We start from the raw sequence: 15,500 nt of genomic DNA on the forward strand, positions 1-15,500 counted from the left end.
TTTTCAAGATCAGATTTGGGAGCATGACTTACCATTCTAAACTAGCTTGTGTCCTCAGACTCTATCTTCTCATTATATGTCTCTAGTTGTGCTATGTACTTCTTGGTTTCTTCTACATAGGACTTTCTCCTTAGCTTTTTGAGTAGTTTCCCATGTAGTGGCTCTTGTTGTGAGTTGTACAATCTGTTGCACTTGGTTTTGCAGTCTTCTTTGCCTTTGGTTATGCAACAGGCTATGTCTTTGCTTTTCTTTTCTTTGGTTGTTGCTTTGCTAGTGCTTCCTCGGCTTCTTCTCCCTCTGCACCTTCTTCTTCTTGATCTTCACCCATGCCTTGGGTCAAAGCAAGAGGTTGTTGACCTTGTACCTCTTCTTCCTCTTCATCTTCTTCATCATTATCTCCTACACCTTCCCCAAACATAGCTTTTAGTTTTCTCACCATTTTATCTTTCTTTTTCAAAGTTGAGGCTGTCTTCAATTCCATCTCAACTTTTAACTTTACAATGTCATAATTACCAAAAATTTTGGTAGTCTTATCAACTTCTTTAGCAAGAAGTATAGTCATAGTAGCTGAGGCTTCATCAATATTTATTTCATATCCTAGAGGCCTTAACCATCTAACTCTAGGTACAACAACCTGGATGAAAGCATAGTCAATGTCTACAAAGAAGAAAATATCATTGTAATGTTGCTCCACTAGGGAAATAGGAATTATTAACCTTTGTTTCATGGACTTCTTGAAGTCTTCAAAATAACTTGTTATTATTGATTCAAAATTTTCTCCCATTTGTTCAATATACTCATTAATTTGCACAACAACTAACCTATTGATCTTCCATCCTATCTTGCCAAAATATGAGAACTCATTTTGTACATAGAAAAATATACATACCAATATTGAACCAAATTTACATTAAGCACTCTTTGACTTCCTTATTGCTCCTAGGTTTTCCATTATCTACTGCAATTGGAGTTCTGCAAGATCATAGGTATGATCTTCCTTGACAATCTTGTAGCCTACATCAACTGCTATATAGGGAACAGTGTTTAGTCTTCTTAACGGATAGAATTTATGTGATATGACCCTACTGGAAAAGTCAAGAAGTGGATCTATGATGGGGACAATAGTCATTATGTGCTTGTTCCTCTTAGCTCTTGTATTTCACTCAATTACCTCTTTAGAATCGCTTCTCAATGTCTTGGGCTGATCTAGGGTTGGGTATCCAGTAACCTCATGTACGATTCTCTTTGAAATTTTGATGGGTCTAGCTTCTAACCATAAACATCCATCATGTATTCTACTTAGAACAATTTTGATCCATTCAGTTTTGAAAACTATTGGGAAATCTAGGGCACGGGTTAAGCCATTCCTCTATACAATTTTAAATTCCTCCTTCAATACACTATTTTCACATAATTTGGCGTATGATTGTTTGATTTCCATGTCTCCAATACTTCCTACTTTGCAATTGTAGCACTTTCTTACATCTTGGACCATTACAACCTTAGGCAGAATGATAGATAACGCGCCTGCTGGGTCATTCTTATAAGAAACTTCTGGTATAGCCTTGAAATCTGGTTGCTTAACCCCATTGCTGACTAATTGGACATCGAACATCTCTTTCTCCTTTGCATTCTTTGAACTTGAGGCCAATATGCAAGCTATGGTTTTAACAAATATGAAACTACATAGCTCAGTAGATAAATAATACCTTTGAAATTGATGAGTTGATGCTTGATCTTCACTATGCTTTGTGCAAATGCTTTGATGTCACTTGTGAATCATGAAAAATACATGAAATTCACCCTTATACCCTTTCAAAATATGGCATTTATTGCATGGTACATGTATAGTTGTAAACTCGGCTTGAATACAATTTCTATTTCACTCAGCATTCATTGATTTTATCATCACTCGGTAGCTATTAGAATTACCTTTACTTGGCACCTATAGAAATTTCCCTCACTCGGTAGCTACTACTAACTCAACTTCAACTGACTTTGATTGATAGCTTGGCACATACTAGTACTTTACTCAACAATTGAAGAGAACTTTTCACAATCAGTAGTAATGTGAAAACTTGAAGATTTGACCTTGGATTTTCCTCATTATCTTGCATCTTTCTTCATGCTCATATATCTTTTCAGTAGTAACTTCTTTTGGAACTAATGTATGATAAAACATTTTAAATATCAGTCCCACATACCTCCTTTTAGCTTAGTTTGATGAGATGTGACCACTTGACCTATTAGGTGAAAAGATCCCTTCATTTGATGTGCTACATCCATCTTTCTTCTTCCATATTTTGTTCATCTCTCCTCTAGTGTGTTCAACATCTACCTTTCCTTTTTCTTTGTTAAACTCTAAATTGGGTGAAACCTTGTTGGGCAATGTTTGTTGATGTGACCAGTCTTCAAACAACTAAATCATGTAGTTTGACTCAACCATCTGTTGTAGTTACCACTAAAGTGTGTTCTTATGAAATTCTCAGGAATGTTTCCATACTCTTGACAATAATGATAGCTATGTCTTGTATTTAATCCCAGTTATAGGAATTTTCATAGCTTCCTACCTTTGTTGGCTTGCTTGATGACCATGTGGACTTGGATCTGCATTCAAAGGCTCTATGTCCAAACTTCTAACAATTGTAGCAGTGTCCTTCAAATTTTGGTGCATACATGGTTTTGGTTCTATATTCATGTGCCTGATGACCTTTTTTGTTGCACTTGTGACAATGAGTCATGTTCTTTGGCTTAGCATTCTGACTAGTATTCTTACACCTACAAACATTGGCTATATTTCCTTTCTTAACACAATGATGACAAGTAGGTTTGGAGTTCTTACCTTTATTGTTTCTTTCCCCAATAGCTTTGGATGATTCTCCTTCTTCAATGGGGTATGTGCAAGACCATGGTCAACCAAACTATGGCCTTAAGTGGCAGTGAAAAACCAACAAATCAGGGTTATGCCAACTTGACACATGATTTTAAAGTGGTTCTGGACTTTATATCAAAAAGTTGTAAGAAAATAATCTGTAGGAAATTGAATGTAGTTTCTAAACTACTAGGCCTTATCTAGAGATAAAAATATTTGATTGGTCAAAAGTTTGGATTTTAATGCAATACTACAAAAATTTTAGGGCAAAAATAAAAAGTAGGTGTATGTCTGACCACCTTAATCAAAATCAAATGATAATTATTTTTAATATAATTATAGATATAAAAAGTAGACTCATGTCTGGATGTGATGCATATTTTTGGGTATTTTTATTTCAAATAAATAATTAAATATAAATTTTCTACCAAAACTTTTTCAAAAAAAAACTCTCGTGTTTGACCACCTTAACTAATAAAAAACTTTGCCAATTTTTATTTTTATTTCTTATACTAGGCAAAGCATAGAATGTGACGCAACTTTTGGATTTTTCAATCAATATATCAATCAGCACTTTACAATCATCTTCATTGAAAATTAACTAATAAATACTTATCGAACTCAGAATTTGACAGTAACTATATTGATGGAATCTTGAGAGTGTTATAAAAAAACCCTTTTCATTTTAGTCAATTTTGATAAAAATAACATTGTCAAATGACTACCCGAAGTCTAAGTGTCAGTGAAACCCTTCTCAAACATGTTTTTTAGGTTGACCAAACAGGCTTGGTAAATATTGAGACTAATCAGATACCTGAAATCAAATTAGGTATCTGATACCCAATATGAAATTGGTATTCGATCAGGTATTGATTTTTCAATTGAAATTTTGGAGGGAAATTTGAGAGGAAATATTTTCTAATTGCAATTTTGGAGGTAGGGAAATTTGAGAGGGAAACTTTAGATTGTTTTAGAGGGAAATTTATTTGGGGGGAATGTGGACATTGATATTATTACTACATATGATTATGATTATTATTATTAACTATTATTATTATATATGATTATAATAATTATTATATATAGTAATATGTATGATTATTATTATTAAATATATATATAGTGATATTATATGACTATTATTATATATAATAATATATATGGTTATTATTATTATTAAATCTATAATCTAGTAACATATATGATTATTATTGTTATATAATCTAATAATATATTATTATTATATTAAAATATAGAGAATTATTATTATTAAATATAATATTGTCATAAAATGCATCAAAAGGGGTCATAGGTTAACCTATGACCCCTTTCGACACATTTCATGACAATATATGTCCCTAGGGCCCCTAGTGACCCATTTCGACACATTCCCAATGGGTCCTTAAGGGTCCTACGGGCCCTAGGGACATACATTGTCATGAAATGCGTCGACAAGGGTCATAGGTTAACCTATGACCCCTCTCGATGCATTTCATGAACCTATGACCCCTCTCGATGCATTTCATGACAACGTATGTCCCTAAGGGCCCTAGAACCCCTAAGGACACATTTGGTTGGTTATAATGTGTCGAGAGGGGTCATAGGTTAACCTATGACCCCTCCCGATGCATTTTATGACAACATATGTCCCTAGGGGCCCTAAAACCCCTAAAGATGCATGTGATTGGTTATAATGCATCGAGAGGTGTCATAGGTTAACCTATGACCTCTCTCAATGCAATTCATGATAACCTATGTCCCTAGAGGCCCTAGGGATGCATGTGGTTGGTTATAATGCATCAAGAGGACCTATGACCCCTATCAATGCATTCCATGACAGCTTATGTCCCTAGGGGTCCTAGGGCCACTAGGGATGCATTTGATTGGTTCTAATGCATTGAGAGACCCCTCTCGACACATTAGAACCAATCAAATGTGTCCCTAGGGGCCCTAGGACCCCTAGAGACATAGGTTGTCATGAACTGCATCGATAGGGTCGTAGTTACCCCTCTCAATGCATTAGAACCAACCAATTGTGTCCTTAGGGGCCCTAGGACCCCTAGGGACATAAGTTGTCATGAAATGTGTCGATAGGGGTCATAGGCTAACCTATGACCCCTCTTGATGCATTATAACCAACCACATGTGTCCCTAGGGGTCTTAAGGCCCCTAGGGACATACATTGTCATGAAATGTGTCGATCGGGGTCATAGGTTAACCTATGAACCCTCTCGATGCATTTCATGACAATCTATGTCCCTAAGGTTCCTAGGGCCCCTAGGGATGCATTTGATTGGTTCTTAATGCCTCTCAATGCATTACAACTAACCACATGCATCCCTAGGGGTCCTAGGGACCTTAGGGACATACATTGTCATGAAATGCATTAAGAGGGGTCATAGGTTAACCTATGACCCATCTCGACACATTATAACCAACCAAATGCATCCCTAGGGGTCCTAGGGCCCTTAGGGACATACATTTTCATGAAATGCGTTGATCAGGGTCATAAGTTAAGGTCATAGGTTAACCTATGACCCCTCTTGATGCATTAGAACCCACCAAATGCATCCCTAGGGGCCCTAGAACCCCTAGGGACATAGGTTGTCATGAAATACATCGAGAGGGGTCAAGAGGTTTACCTATGATGCCTCTCAATGCTTTAGAACCAACCACATGTGTCCCTAGGGGTCCTAGGGCCCCTAGGGACATACATTTTCATGAAATACGTTGAGAGGGGTTATAGGTTAACCTATGACCCCTCTTGACACATTATAACCAACCAAATGCATGACCCCTAGGGGTCTTAGGGCCCTTAGGGACATAGGTTGTCATGAAATGCATCGATCGAGGTCATAGGTTAACCTATGACCCCTCTTGATGCATCAAAACAAACCAAATGCATCCCTATGGGCCCTAGGACCCTTAGGAACATAGGTTTGCATGAAATGCATTGAGAGGGGTCATAGGTTAACTTGTGATGCTTCTTGATGCATTATAACCAATGACATGCATCCGTAGGGGCCCTAGGACCCATAGGAACATAAGTTGTCATGACATGGATCAAGAGGGGTCATAGGTTAGCCTATGATGCCTCTCAATGCATTAGAGCCAACCACATGTGTCCCTAGGGGTCCTAGGGCCCCTAGTGACATACGTTGTCATGAAATGTGTCGAGAGGGATCATTAGTTAACCTATGACCCCGATCAACACATTTCATGACAACCTATGTCCCTAAGGGCCCTAGGACCCCCAAGGCTCATGAATTTGGTTGGTTATAAATGAAATGCATCAATCAGGGTCATAGGTTAACCTATGATCCCTCTTGATGCATTGAAACCAACCAAATGCATCCCTAGGGGTCCCTAGGACCCCTAGGGACATAGGTTGTCATGAAATGCATTGAGAGGGGTCATAGGTTAACCTGTGATGCCTCTTGATGCATTAGAACCAACAACATGTGTCTGTAGGGGGCCTAAGACCCATAGTGACATAGGTTGTCATAAAATGCATCGAGAGGGGTCATAGGTTAACCTATGACACCTCTCAATGCATTAGAACCAACCACATGCATCCTGAGGGGTCCTAGGATCCCTAGGACATATGTTTTCATGAAATTCCCTTGACACATTATAACCAACCAAATGTGTGACTCTTAGGGGTCCTAGGACCCATAGGGACATAGGTTGTCATGAAATGCATCAATTAACCTATGACCCCTCTTGATGCATTGGTTGTCATGAAATGCATCAAGAGGGGTCATAAGTTAACTTATGATGCCTCTCAATGCATTATAACCAACAACATGAGTCTATAGCGGCCTTAGGACCCATAAGAACATAGGTTGTCATGAAATGCATCGAGAAAGATAATAGGTTAACCTATGAAGCCTCTCAATGCATTAGAACCAACCACATGTGTCCCTAGGGGTCCTACAGCCCCTAAGGACACATGTTGTCATGAAATGCATCGAGAGGGATCATAGGTTAACCTATGACCCCTCTCAACACATTATAACCAACCAAATGCATGACCCCTAGGGTTCTTGGGACCCATAGGGACATAGGTTATCATGAAATACATCAATTAGGTTCATAGGTTAACCTATGACCCCTATTGATGCATTGGAACCAACCAAATGCATCACTAAGGGCCTTAGGACCCTAGGGACATAGTTTGTCATGAAATGCATCGAGAGGGGTCATAGGCTAACTTATGATGCCTCTCGATGCATTAGAACCAATAACATATGTTCATAGGGGCCCTAAGACCCATAAAGACATAGGTTGTAATGAAATGCATCGAGATGGGTCATAGGTTAACCTATTATGCCTCTTAACACATTAGAACCAACCATATGTGTCCCTAGGGCCCCTAGGGACATAGGTTGTCATGAAATGCATCGATCGGGGTCATAGGTTAACCTATGACACCTCTCAACACATTGGAACCAACCAAATGCATCCCTAGGGTCCATAGGACCCCTAGGGACATAGGTTGTCATGAAATGCATCGAGAGGGGTCATAGGTCAACCTATTATGCCTCTCAATGCATTAGAACCAACCACATGCGTCCCTATGGGTCCTTGGGCCCTTAGGGACATACATTGTCATGAAATGCATCAAGAGGCGTCATAGGTTAACCTATGATCCCTCTCAATGCATTGGAACCAACCAAATGCATCCCTAGGGGCCCTAGGACCCCTAGGGACATAGGTTGTCATGAAATGATCGTTCAGGATCATAGGTTAACCTATGACCCCTCTTGACGCATTGGAACCAACCAAATGTGTCCCTAGGGGTCCTAGGGTCCTTAGGGACATACATTGACATGAAATGCGTCGAGAGGGGTCATAGGTTAATCTATGACCCCTCTTGACACATTATAACCAACCAAATGCATCCCTAGGGGTCCTAGGGCCCTTAGGGACATACATTGTCATGAAATGCATCGATCGGGCTCATAGGTTAACCTATGACCTCTCTTGATGTATTGGAACCAACCAAGTGCATCCCTAGGGGCCTTAGGACCCCTAGGGACATAGGTTGTCATGAAATGTGTTGAGAGGGATCATAGGTTAACCTATGATGCCTCTCAACACATTAGAACCAACCACATGTGTCCCTAGGGGTCCTAAGGCCCTTAGGGACATACGATGTCATGAAATGCATTGAGAGGGGTCATAGCCCCTCTCAACACATTAGAACCAACCAAATGCGTCTCTCGGGGCCTTAGGACCCCTAGGGACATAGGTTGTCATGAAATACATCGACTAGGGTCATAGGTTAACCTATGACCCCTCTCAACGCAATTGAACCAACCAATGCTTCCCTAGGGGCCCTAGGACTCCTAGTGACATAGCTTATCATGAAATGCGTTGAAAGGGGTCATAGGTTAACCTATGACACCTTCCGATGCATTAGAACCAAGAACATGCATCCCTAGGGGCCCTAGGACCCATAGGGACATAGGTTGTCATGAAATGCATCAAGAGGGGTCATAGGTTAACCTATGACATTTCTAGATGGATTAGAACCAACCACATGCATCGCTAGGGGCCTTAGGACCCCTAGGGATGCATGTGGTTGGTTCTAGGGCCAACCACATGCATCCCTAGGGGTCCTAGGGCCTTTAGGGACATATGTTGTCATGAAATGCATTGAGAGGGGTCATAGGTTAACCTATGATCCATCTCAACGCATTAGAACCAACCAAATGCGTCCCTAGGGGCCCTAGGACCCCTAGGGACATAGGTTGTCATGAAATGCGTTGAGAAGGGTCATAGGTTAACTTATCCTCTCAATGCATTATAACCAACCAAATGCATCTCTAGGTGTCCTAAGGCCCCTAAGGACATACGTTGTCATGAAATGCGTCAATCGGGGTCATAGGTTAACCTATGAGCTATCTCAATGCATTTTAGAACCAACCAAATGGATCATAGATCATAATAATAATAATAATAACAATAATATTATATGTTGTTATAATAATAATAATATATTAATAACATATATAATATATTGAGTTATTATATTTAATAATAATATAGTAAAAATAATAATAACATAATATAATAATCATATATATATATATAATATTTATAGATAATAATAATAATAATAATAATAACATAGATTATATTAAACATAATTATATTTATAGATAATAATAATAATAACAACCTATCTCATTTTCTAGAGATCACATTTCATTTGGATTCGGCATAGCGATCTCACTCGATGGCAAAACTCGTAGTGTGCTTGAGTTCATAGGTTCACCATAGCGTAACTTTGAAACCATTGATCTTAGCTTCGAATCGTCGGTGCCATTAGCTCCGGATGGGTGGGTGAACTATAGTGACACCCTTGTTTTGGCCATGGAGACCATCCATTGTCCACGACCACCCCATACTAAGTAGTCTCCAAGGTGCTCTAAGTGCGTTTCGAGGTCAATTTTTTGAGGGTCGTAACTAGGAGCTCATGAGGACTATTGATTAAATGTCAATTTCTGCAAGATGATGATGCCGAGGCCTAAAATAATCTATCTCATTTTCAAGAGATCACATTCCTTTTGGATTTGGCACAACGATCTCACTCGATGTCAAAACTCTCAGTGTGCCTTAGTTCATAGGTGTACCACAACATAACTTTGAAACTGTTGATCTTGGCATCGAATCATCAGTGCCATTAGCTCCAGATGGGTAGGTGAACCCTAGTGACACTCTTGTTTCAGCTGTGAAGACCATCCATCATCTACACCCACCTCATACTGAGGAGACTCCAAAGTGCTCTAACTACATTTTGAGGTCAATCTTCTGAGGGTCGCAACTCAAAGCTCGTGAGGGCTATCAATAACCCCTTACTAGGTTTGGTGAACTTTTCTAATTAATAATTTAAAGTTATAACAAAAATTTCTCAAAATTGCAAAAGTTGTAAAATTGCAAAAGTTGCAATTTTGCAACTTTTGCAACTTTTTCTTGCAAAGTGAAAATGAGTGCAAAGAGTCAGTTAGTGGTTTGAGTACAACCATACAAGGTTGGAAACACTTATATAAGGTGTGAAATGATAGCATGCATTAATGAAGCTAGTTTTGTTAAGTGGATCAGTATTGGCTATGTGAACCTTGTGTAGGAGGTTTACAAGTGTGTTTATGTCATGATAGCACTTCAAATTAAACATTGCATCCAAATTTGATAATAAAGGTTGTTAAAATGTTATTCACAAATTATTTCATTAGAATTGAATATAACAAACATGATCAAAATTAATGATATTCCATAAACATGAACAATAGACATGATTCACGATAAATTGAATAATACCAGATACTAAAATAATATGTATATCATTGTGCACATAAATGACAAAAATATATATATCAAAATACATGTATCCATAGACAAATTACATAAATATATATCAATGATCATGTATCCATAGACAAAGTACACAAATATATATCAAAATACATAGATCCATAAAAAAAATGTGGTTGATCATGCCATCAAAATGTGTATAATATCAATGTTTCTCTAAACAATGTGGCATATGCCATCTCAAAATGTCTCATGACACAACCTATGACAACTATAATATCCTACGGTGTTGGTGGATGATCAAAATGTAGCCTCTTCACTACACTAGGTGGATAGGATGCCTCCTACATAAACAAAAAAGGAAAACCCAAAGTTAAACTACTAAGTTAAACTACTAAATTTATATGATTCTTTATATTTAAATTTGAATTACTCAAATTCATAATGATATTTTTTTTAATGAAGATTTATACTATTAAACTTTCATAATAAATACCTCTCTTGTCGACCTCCTGCACCAGTCAAGAGTCCTCTCGTATGCCCTCAGCAATTCTTGTACCTCGTTGATTGTGGCCTATGTATGTTCAAATATGTTTGTTAGATGAATCTACAACTTAAACTATAACATTATAATTCATAGCATGCTAAATTTATAACATATTTAATCAAGAATTCAAACTACAACTTATTAGTGTAGGCTCCTCCTTAGGATATAGTGGCTGCATCATTAAAGATATAAAACTCTCCCATCAAAGCACGTGTGCACTAGGAGTTTCCTATGAGATACAAAATAGTAGTTGTTAATATCACAAAAATTAGTTTTGAACTTATTTATCAAGATAAAGAAAATAAAAAATAAATGATAATTATACATACAATGGGGCTCTCAGTGTGAATGGAAATTCCTGAGTGTCTATGATGCAGAATCTGTATGGGCTCATTGTCAGTAGCCATGCCCTATATACAATAAAGAATATAATTAAATTTCATTACCACAAACATTTTACAAGAATGCATTGATATTTAATCAAATAGAAAGCACCTAATTACCTTTTGTTTGTCAATGGGTGTTGGCTCATCCCCCACACTTTGTCCCCTAGGGACAGGTGGCACCTGCAAGATAAAAGAAAGATTAGAAACCATATATGCTACAATATCAAATAGAAAAAATAATGAGAACACAACATAATGTACCGTAGATAGCTCAAGGCCAAATGAAATAGCCGAAAGCGTGACATCATCAACCTATCTCAACTCCTCCTCGATCAGCAACTAAACATGAATGAAGATCACATACATGTATAAGTTAGTATGGCCTAAAAATTAAAATTACTCTATTATAAAAATTAACTTTAAATCACATATGTCATAACAAAAAAATGTATACACGTACTGACACAGAAGGAGCCCATGCCTCTACATTCCCCTCCTCTCTTGCATCAGGGTCTGTAGACTCTGCACGTGCCTCTAGTGTTTCCTCGTCTAATACAAAATGATACTAACAAAGATCACCTATGGGACCTTGGCAAATATTATTGCACGTAATGCAAGTGTGAGGCACACAAACATGTGATGAGCTAGCCGATGATGAACTAGCGCCAACACCATCAACACAGGGAGGTAGGACTAATCTAGTCTGAGATATCAACTGGCTACTCAGTTTATGAATGGCTCTAATGGTCTGAGAGCTAGTCTCTACGATAATATCAGGATGTTGTACTCGAGGAGGGAGGAGACATCAGTAGGGGGGACAAAAGTGCCAGCTTTCTTCCACTGGGAAGAGGGTCTATTCTGAGGAGCTCCTCGTCTTACACCCATGTTGGGCTTCATGCTCCAATAGTTCACCTTGAGGCCCAACACAAATTTTGCATACAATTTTCTAAGGAAATAAAATGGCACCTCTAAATTGCTATGTGGAGGGATATCAAAAATCATCCACCAACGATCCCAAAAGTTTGCACGTATGGCGTCATTTGTGCACCATTTAATTGATGGTTTAGGTTTTTTGCAGTCGACTATTAAACCAATTTTTGGGTTTGCAAAAAGGCCAACCAAATCATCTTTGGTTATATTGAAGGTTGCAATCTCATCATAGTCCAAGCCATCATCAAACATCTCATGCATTTCATCATGCCAATGAAGAGCGGAATTTTGTTTGTTGGTAAGGATTTCAATGTTATCCATTATGGTGTTTAACATGGATAACATAGGAGCCAATGCAGGTATATTATTATATGTTGTTCGCAAAGCCCTCAATTCAGTGAGATTTTCAATTATTAAATCCTCAATTCGAGGAGGGTTTTGAGGGGTTAAAAGATCATTTTGTGGACAATTTTGCAGGGGCACTGGATCATTTGGTAGGGGATTACGAGGAACAATATTTCGTGCCTCAGTGTCATCATTTTGATTAGCCATTTCTATTAATTTGCAAAACATAATTTATATTAAAAAAACCTAAATTTTAACAATTTCTATCAAAAAAACCCTAAATTCTAACAAATTCAACTAAAAATAACAAATTTATAATAAAATTTATTAAATTTATACTAAAATTGATTAAAAACAAAAAAAATAACCTTTTATCATGTATCTGATTGAAAAATGAATATTCATGCAAAAAATGTGATATATGACTATGAAAATACAACCCGCGGGTTGTGCTTTTTTTAAAATAACACTGATAGTTATTGGGTATCCAATATAATATTGGATACCTGATAATATCGAATATCCGATATAAAATCGAGTACTCGATAAGTGTTGGACCTTACTTTCTAGGTTTGGTATTAGGATGGGTGAAAAAAAGTCAGAACAGATTTTGAAATGCTTTTAGACATTTGAAAACTCTATTTTTTTCACATCGTCTCTTTTTGGCACACCATGATCCTACATATACCCAATGCTTATGTAGCCCAAACCCTGATGTATCTTTACTAGATCTAGGGGATTTTAGTAGTTGCTCAAAGTACTTGATGGCTTCATTTGGCTTGTTGAAAATTTCAGCAAACTGATTTTCTCTTTTCAAGTCATTTTGTAGCTGTTCATTCTGCAACTTCAATGTAGTTATCTAAATGGACCCTTGACATTCAACTCATGATGAGCATTCATCATTTGGCTTAGGGTGGCCAATTGCATGTTTGAGATCTTGGATAGCTCAGCTGACTTTTCCTCCAATTTTGTTCAGTCACCTCACATAGCAATATAGCTTGTGATTCTTGTTCCAACTTGAGATTTCTAATTTTTTCAACTTGTGTTCTATTATTTTCCATGAGATCTACAATTGCTACATCGAATTCACACAAGTTACCATTTGCAAATAACTTTGTGGTGTCAATCTCTTTGTATTATGTGTCAATTTCTGCTATAGCAATCTCTTTCCTTCTCTTCAACAAACTCCTCAAAGCATCTTTGGCTTCATTTAGTTGTTTTAGTATGAGATGTATCTCAATCTCCTAGTTTTCAATGGTCTTTCCCAACTTGTAAACTTTCATTTGAAGATCTTTTCTCCAAGGTGTAAGGCTTCTTCTAATGAGAAGTCAAATCTAATACCAATTGTTGGAAAATATGTAAATAGGAAATATATACTTCTAGTGGGGGGGGAGTGAATCAAAAGTACTAATCTTTAACCAATAACACTTTTAACTTAAAATAATGCATGTATTAACATATTGAAATAACATGTAAAGTAAATGCATCCACATAAACACTTGACACCAGATATGATTACTCAGAAACCTTCCAATGAGAAGGTAAAACTGGGGTGGAGATGACACCCACAATTTGTCACTACTGTAGCAATAAAGTATCACCTATTAGGGTTACATAGTTTGACCATTTTCATGATCTACCTTATGAAAGGCCTACCTTTTTAAAGGCTTACAAAGGATTTTTAGATCCTACCCTATTAAAGGATTTTAACACCCTGTTAGAAGTGTGTTTGGTTAAAGGACTTTAAAACACTCACTTGGAATGCCACCCTATTAAAGGATTTTACAATGACTATTAAATCAACCTTAGTCCAAAGGATTTGACCCTGCTGATATAGTTGTTAGAAATTAAGAGTAGAATGTTTGATCTAATAACTTACAACTTTGTCTTGCTCTTTAGATCATAGTTCTGTCCATCTTGATCCTTTATGATTTGATTTGCCAATGTTGTATCGCTAATCCTCTATTTTGCAAGCTAATTATGCAATTCTTTCACTTTGCTAAGTCACCTTGAATGCTTTCTTATCAACTCACCCCTTCACTTCCTTCAATAGTTCGCTCGTGTGCATCCCTTCATACATCCATACATTTTTAATTATGGGGTTTCGTCTTTCTTATAAAAACTTTGGTGACTTAGGGTTAGGTATGAATCTACGGCTAAGATTCATCCTTTTTGTCGCTTAATCCCTTCTAATTTTCTAATTGGTATGTTGATTGCATAGAGAATCCAAATAGATTTGATCTTATCTTCAAAGCTTTGAGATCTATCCAAAAGTTAGCATAAAATGGTTTAAATAGTTGTTTGTGCCATCACAAACAACTAGGTCCATTCTGTGTTACTTGGCACTTGATAATACTGATGCTCGACACTTATTGTAATTCTATCTTACTTGGCACTTGAACTTACTCAGCATCAACGGTATGCTCAACACTTGAACTTACTCGGCACATGATTGACTCAACATTTATACATATTATACTCGACATTTGTTACTAGTTTGACATGAACTTAGTAAATATCTTAAGTGCGTTGACACTCAATTGTGAAAGCCAAAGTAAGATAAACACTCATTGTTGGTTTTAGTTCCACAGAAAATTTGGCAACTAAAGAAATGGTAGAGAAGTCAAATCTGAATAAAATTTCATCCTTACCCCTATAAGGTGTCTTGACTTCAAAAATTCAACAAATTCTAGTTGATGAGTAACCTAGGGTAGATTTTTCAATAGGAGAATACACAGATAAAGTATTAACTCCTCAACATCCTCATAACTCTGATGCCATGAGATGGGTTCCAAAATCATCCTTTCCCAAAATACAACTCCTTGGACCTCCAATCTACAATATTAGAGGTCAAGTTCAATGAGGGATTATAGTTTTTTTGCTGAGAGTTTTGTTTGGTAGAGGGTCACGATCCCTATTGAAAAACTTCTTCCATGAATTACATGAGTTCAAAATTCAAACTAGTTTTAGAGTTGAAATTTCCTAGTCAATCTTCTTTAAAAATACTTCTTGAACTTTGGTTTTGCGTAGTTTAAAATGCTAAAAAACCTTGAACCTAGGTTGTGCTTAGTCTAATATATTTACAAATTATAGAGCCTTG

Source organism: Cupressus sempervirens, chromosome 2 (genome assembly GCF_028749045.1).
Source record: "Cupressus sempervirens isolate cs-2001-9-10 chromosome 2, ASM2874904v1, whole genome shotgun sequence".
Classification (NCBI taxonomy): domain Eukaryota; kingdom Viridiplantae; phylum Streptophyta; class Pinopsida; order Cupressales; family Cupressaceae; genus Cupressus; species Cupressus sempervirens.